The sequence below is a fragment of the Cavia porcellus genome, unplaced genomic scaffold (genome assembly GCF_034190915.1).
Source record: "Cavia porcellus strain 051 isolate PalLab524CR breed Dunkin Hartley unplaced genomic scaffold, mCavPor4.1 scaffold_8, whole genome shotgun sequence".
NCBI classification, from domain to species: Eukaryota; Metazoa; Chordata; class Mammalia; order Rodentia; family Caviidae; genus Cavia; species Cavia porcellus.
The window spans coordinates 7,925,838-7,932,787 of record NW_026947491.1 but is presented as its reverse complement, the minus strand read 5'-3'; the positions used below and the strand labels follow the sequence as shown (position 1 = coordinate 7,932,787).

General features: G+C 38.9%; 1 pseudogene; it reads right to left on the bottom strand.

The window, feature by feature from the left end:
- Nucleotides 1–3,352: 3,352 nt before the first annotated feature.
- On the bottom strand, nucleotides 3,353–4,037 carry LOC100717235 (large ribosomal subunit protein uL3m-like; annotated as a pseudogene).
- Nucleotides 4,038–6,950: the final 2,913 nt, after the last annotated feature.

The following is a 6,950-nucleotide window of genomic DNA, read 5'->3' as shown; positions in this document are numbered from 1 at the left end:
AGATTAGATAATGTCTACTCATATTGGCAAAGATGGTGTGTGACTATTCAGAGAATAATTTCTTCTGGAAATATTCTCATGAACACACCGAACTATTACTTACCTGGGAATCCGTCAGTCCAGGGTAGCTGAGGTATAACATTAACCATCTCAGCATGCAGAATGTCAAGTATTCATAACTGACGAAACTTGATAACCACACACTGCTGTGTCAGAGACCATAATGACAGTGGTGACAAACCAAACCTAGGCCCTGCCATGGCTTCCTACTATCGGGGGTGCTGTAATTTGGGAAAAACAGAACTTGAAAATGTGAGTCTTTATCGGACCTGTAAACACCGGACAATTGTGTTATAAGACCATAGACTTCAGCCAACGTGTCAGGGACTGCGATAAAGGGAAAAGGAACCTTTCATGAGCTACAGCATGGCTAGTTTCAGACAGTGCTGAAGTCTGTAAGGAAACACTTCCATATAATGAAATGGCATCACTTGGCCAGGTATTGTTTGGTGGATCTTGGATAGGCAAGATCTCACAATAAAGTAATGAAATTCTATTTTGTTATACATTCTGTAGCTTTCAAGCTAGCATTTAAGGTACTTTTCTGATTAAACTGGATAAGGCACACTCACACCCACCCAGTTTGAACCTATTAATTCAAACATCAACCTCCCTGCCCAGTGGTGCTCTTTGATTAGAAACAAGCAAAGAAACAAACAAAACACCATAAATTATTTTTTAACCTAATGTATAACTTTCCTGTATTTCTAAAATTTCTTCACCAGAAACTAGGACCAGTAGTTACTGAAAACTACAGCTTGTCTGAGTCGCACTGCGGCTTAATAAAGCTTGAACTAATGATTCCATAGCCTGACTCTCAGGCAAAACCCAGGCTAATGGGACTGAAGCCTGAGCTCTTTCCTGGAGGTTTCCTGAGCATGGCCCACTTTCACAGGCTCTTTAGCACATCTCTTTTCTTTAATAGCCTTGCAAATCTAACCTCTGCAGCTGCCCTGCACCTTCCCTTCAGCCCCTGGGCTCCATTGCTTTCTTCTAATAGTAACAAAAATTGTAACAAACTGTTGTTCTTTCACACATGCTTCAATATTTTAAAAAACTGCAATCCTAGTAATAATTTTGGGGAAAAGTCTGAGAGAATACTGTTAATAATTTTAATAATTATTCTAATGAATTAAATTATTACAAAATTCCAAGCATTGTGCTCATCACTCCATGGGACTTTCTCATTGGCCTCACCAGAGCTTTATAAGGTAGGGAATCACTCCATTTAAGTTTAGAAAGAAATGTCATTGGATCATTCATTCAGATCTCAGAGGTAAGCCTTTACAAGAGAGAAACTTGGAATGTTTCCCCCCCCCCCCCCAGAATTCATGCCCTTGTCTGTGTTATCACTTAGAAAAACTGAAGTAACAAACTGAGAAAGAGACACATTGGAGATTGGTGCCCACTAAACACTTTTTACAGATTGAATTTTAAAAGTTGCAAAATGAGGCTATAGTGTCAATAAGTATTTGCAAACAAAATAAGATGAGAAGATATCCATTTTTTAAATATGTTGCAGTAAAAAAAGTTATCAAGAAAAAGTAGGCTTAAGGACTCATGCATAGAAGAGGGAAATTAACAACTATAAATAAAGTTTAAATTTCTTACTCAGTCTTTAAAGAAAAAAGCAAGAAAAACAAGGTTCTGAATTTGGATGTAGGTAAAAAACTGATATGAGAACTCTAGCTTATAAAAGATTTGGAAACTATCACGAATTTGCAGCATGATTACTTATTCAAGGAACTTTCATTGCTAGGAATTAAAGCAGTTTTAGCTGAACACTCTGTTTGTGGCAGGGTTTTGGGGGGAACATGAGCCATTGCCCTGCAGGGAAAATGAGTGACTGTAGTCCCAACTGCCAGAGATCTTTGGGTGAGTCTTTCTCCTCTTGGGCTCTCTGTATTTTTTTTTTTTAAATCGGCCAAGACCTCAGTTTACACAATTTGTCAAATACTTTCTGAGTCTACATTCCAAAGTATACTTCACTTTAAAGGAGCAGAAATTCTAGAATAATTTCAACCCAAACTAAATCAGTATCTTATGTAGCCACCAACCTCTTGAATTATGCTGTGTTATATAAGATTGTATTACACTTACGATGGTTTAAATGTGTCCCCCAGATGCATGTATTGGAACTACAAGCCTCAAATGGACATGTTAATGGTTCCCTCATGAACTGGTTAATCTGTTTATTAGACATTCTCCTATCTCCCCAAATCTCCTATATTCAGAGATGTGAGTTTTGAATCTTGGAGGCCTACATTATCCAGTGATTGGATCACAGGGACACTGTACTCATCCGTGGATTAATCTACTGATGTGTTCATGACTGAAGAGGCTCTTAGGAGGCTGCGTCTGGCTGGAAAACATGTGTCAATGCAGCATGACCTGGGTAGTCTCCTGGCTCCTTCTCCTTACTCCTGTCTTCTGTCTCTGTTTCCTGTCAGCCACTGATTGAGCAGCTTCCCTCCACCATCCGCTTCCATCATGCTGTTTTAGCCGTGCAGCCAGCTTATCATGCACTGAGCTCTTTGAAAATGTAAGCCAGAATACTTCTCTCTTAAGTTGCGAGTGTTGGGTATTTTAACCCGGTGATGGAAAGAGATTATTGCAGTGGACTAGTTAGTTAATGGTTTATTGGAGGAGTGGTTTTGTTATGAAAGCGAGATTTTCCTGACAGACTTTCTGTGTCTGTCTACATGATGCTTGTGATTCATTAAGATGCATCAAGAAGATTCTGACCACATGTCAGTCCTGTGCTCTAAGACTGTGTATGTTCCAGAACTAAGAATTAAATAAACATTTGTTATTTATAAAATTTCCACTTTATAATTTCAACAGAAAACAGACTAAGAAACAAATCAAACATTTATGATAGAGGTTCCTGAGTTTTAAGTAATCTAGAAAAAATTAAAAACTTAGCTGTTATACTCTCAATACTCATGGCTAAAGAACTTTTAATCATTCTTGAAGTCTTGACTATGGAAGCCCAAAGGGACCATGGAAACTCATTTGGGACAGAAAATATGAAAAATAGTAAACATTTGTACTTCATAATAGCAGCTGAAGAGGATTTCTCTGTGATCATCAAAAGAAAAAGTCACATAAAATATCATGAATACAACTAAAATCTTTGTTACATAGAAGTTATATGACCTTAGACAAGTTACCTAAACCACTAAGCTTCAATATATACATATATATTTATATATCATCTGAATCTATATTATCTATATTTATATCTATATCTGTTTCAAAAATTAACTGGTTTTTAGATGTGGTAATTTTTCTAACCATGAGAAGCAGGCTGGCCCATCTTTTCATGACGCCCTGAAAACCTTTACCAATAGTTTTGGTGGTGACATCCCCATGCTGTTCTGGATGAAAGCGAGCCGCGTAGGGAGGAGTGCCTGGTTTAATTACAAGCATGATCTGTTACTCGACAAGTTTTAACTTTCTGTTTTGGTGGCAATCCAAGGTCTTGGTAAAATTCCAATGCAGGTTCAGATTTACGGAAAAGCGACCCAGTTTTCCTTCCTACAGTCAGGGCTGCCATCTTTCCATTGTGGCTTTCCTTTGAAGCGTATTTTCAAACATGACAATCTTGTGCCTGTAGTAATGTGACTACATGCTTTGGACCATCCGAAGTCCCTAAAAGCATCATGCCCACTTCAGGGCAATAAGGTCAACTCTAGAAGAACCTCGTTCCCGAGGATGTATAGGCCACGGTTCGTCTTTTAGAGGACATACTTTACTTGCTCACTGGGCTTGGTCTTTATCAGAGACCAGCTGCTTAGCAAATGAGGTTTTTCTTCAGAAAGATGATCATCTCACCAACTTGGGTTCCTACCAGAGAGACCTCCAACAGAAAGCCCCATGTTTGTTCTCCCCAAGCTGAAGGTAGCACCCAAGCTGCCAGTGCTGCAGCCCGAAAACTGGATGCCCACCTGTTCCAGTAACTTCCAACCTGGCATGGAAGAGCTGGGAGAGTTGTCCTACCTCTGTGCTTTCAGAGTGTCCCTCACTCAAGCACCATGCGTTTGCTTCCACCCTTAGAATGGTGTCCTCTATAACTATCTATATCTATAGGTATAGCTATGTGTATGTCTATATGACAAAGGTGGGTAATTTCAAATCTGCATAGAAACTGAAGGCTGTTTGATATTGCATGTAAATGTTTGACCATACTGCCTGAAATATGCTACTTGCTTAGTAAGCAGTTACCATATGCTCTCTTTCCTTGATTGCTACAAAAACAAAATTGCCATTTTTCCAGGAAGGCTTTCCTTTGTGTTTCCAGATATGCTTTAGCTTACACAGATATAAAAACACAAGACATGGATGATGGCAATACACTTAAAGCAAGTCTGATAATTAAGTAAAATTATAAAGTATACAGACATCATTTAAACAAGTGTTTACAAGATTGTGAAGTTTAGTAAACATAATATAGTTTCATTTTCTTAGACAGCAACAGATAAAATAACTTAGGTTAACATTTTACTAAATACAGCAATTGGAACAAGTTGATCTAATTTTCTTTTACTTATTGTTACTTTCAGATTTGGAATGAAAGTAATATTCTGCATGTTTTCAGCTTTTATGTCTCATTCTCCATTTAAGAAAACTTCTCGTTCATTCTCTAACATCTGTACTAGATGTTAGAAAGTTATGAAAACAAATACAATATCTTCCTGCTTTAAAGGAATTTATAATAGCAAAGTATGATCATAACAGAGAAAGGAACATTGTAACGGTTGCTACATTTTCTTAATTTGAGAAGTTTAGAAGTTTAACTGACTCCGCAGGGGGTCAAGGTCTTCACTTTGTAAACATCCTAAACCTGTGCAAGAGTGGCAAGGGGGATTTTCTAATTGCTACACATGCCCTGAGGGAGTGGTAACCTGCTTACAATATAAGGGAGGAAAAGAGGCTTGCTCTCATTGCTTTGGCTCTTGCTGCATTTGCTGTCTTCTGACACCTTGAAGTGTTAACCCTGTGCCATACCACTCTGCCTTACAGCCAGCTGATTATGGACTGTAACCTTCACAAACTGTGAGCTAAATACATCTTTTCTTCCTTAATTTTGTTTGTCAGGTATTTTGTCTGAGCAACGAGAGAAACATAACTAAGACAAACACCCTAAAGTTGGAGATTGTTTTGTCAGAGATGATGAGAAATGACATTCTAGAAGAAATCAGATTTTATCTGGACTTCAAAATACTAAAGCTTTGATAGAAAAATGGGAGGAGCAAAACCACAGTGAGGTGTGGTGCAGAAATCTATCCTGTGACAAGACATGAGAGCAGGCAGTCAGTTGTAGTCCATGCTGGAGGACAGGGGCCATCAGACATTACATTAAGGAGCTTGTGCTAATTTCAGAGAGCAATTGGAAGCTACTTACGTTTTCTGAGATGCTGAGAAATGTCAACAGAATTGTTTGAGAAAGATCACTTAAATTTTTTAAGGGGAGAAATCTGAAGAGGACAGCAGTAGGGATACAGAAAGTTGGGGGATGAGGGACAGTTGTGGCACATGTGAGTTTTCATTAAGGCACAATGGAAAGGAAAAGATGGAACTTCAACATGACTGGGGTCACAACCTGGGCAGGACCAGGCTCTCGTGACTGGCTGCCCCCATGGCCCCTCTTTGGTCCGGTAACCCAGCCTCCCTGGGGTTTCTCCCTGGCCTCATTTGGCCACTTCTGCTCTTGAGATCTCTGAGTTCCTGTCCTTCTTTGAGTCGATCCTACACCCTTCCCATCTCCAAGATCCCCAAATTCCAAATCCTTCCAAGAAGGCCAGGTGACTGGAATGTGAACCTGAGAATTCTACTGAAAGCTCCCCAAGTAATGTCCAGAATTCATTTTTGTTTCCAAAATTCTTTTTCCATACTATTATTGCAAAAGGCTTTTCTCCATGTTTCCTCAATGCTAAGATTCTTCTCCAAATACTACCTTCTTCTAAAGACTACTCTGACTGCTCCATTTAAAATTTCATTAGTCCCCATACTCAAACCAGCTCTGACACTGTCATAGGATGTTCTGATTTTTATACTCCTCCTTTGAGTATGTAATTGCCTTCCACTATACCATGAATCATATTATTTTGAACTTTTTGTAAGTTCATTGCAGATACAAACCCTCCTTTTGATTGTGTTTGACACGCAAAAGGAATTCAATAGATGTTGAATGCAAGTAAATTGAGAATTCAGTGTGTTAAACCAGATTTATAATTTTAATTAAGAGATTCTGTGGCTTAGTTAGGAAGCAGAGAAGTTGAGTGCAAATAAATTATTAAGACTGGATTTTGAGTGGCACTGATTTAGGCCGCCTAGGTAGTAGATAAACTGGCATCATTTGTACCTTGATTGAGCAGGAGTCTCTACATCTAGGAAGCTCACCTTCACTCACACAGAAAGAATCCAAAATCATCTCTGACAAAAGCATCTATTTCTGACTGGTTGGATTTAATTGGAGTAAATCACTGCTTAGCACTTGTGGTAGGCAGAAACAAAACTGCCTAAACATACCCCTGTCCTGATCCCCAAGTTCCGTGAATATATTGCATTGCAAAGGGAAACTAGGAATTCAGACTGAGTTGGAACTGCTAATCAGCCTTGAACATAGGTAGATTGCTCTGAATTATCTGTGCATATATAATCCCAAGAGCCCTTGAAATGGAGAAGAGCCAGACTTGATGGCACACACCTGGGATTCAGAACTCTGAGAGGCTGAGGTGAGAGAATGGAAAACTGGAGTCCAGTCTGGGAAACTTAACCACTCAGAGGTCCTGTCTCAAAATTAATATGTGCATACGTATATACTTACATAGTCTGAGGAAACAGTTCAGTTTAAAGACTCCAATATAGCCAACAAACAAACAAAC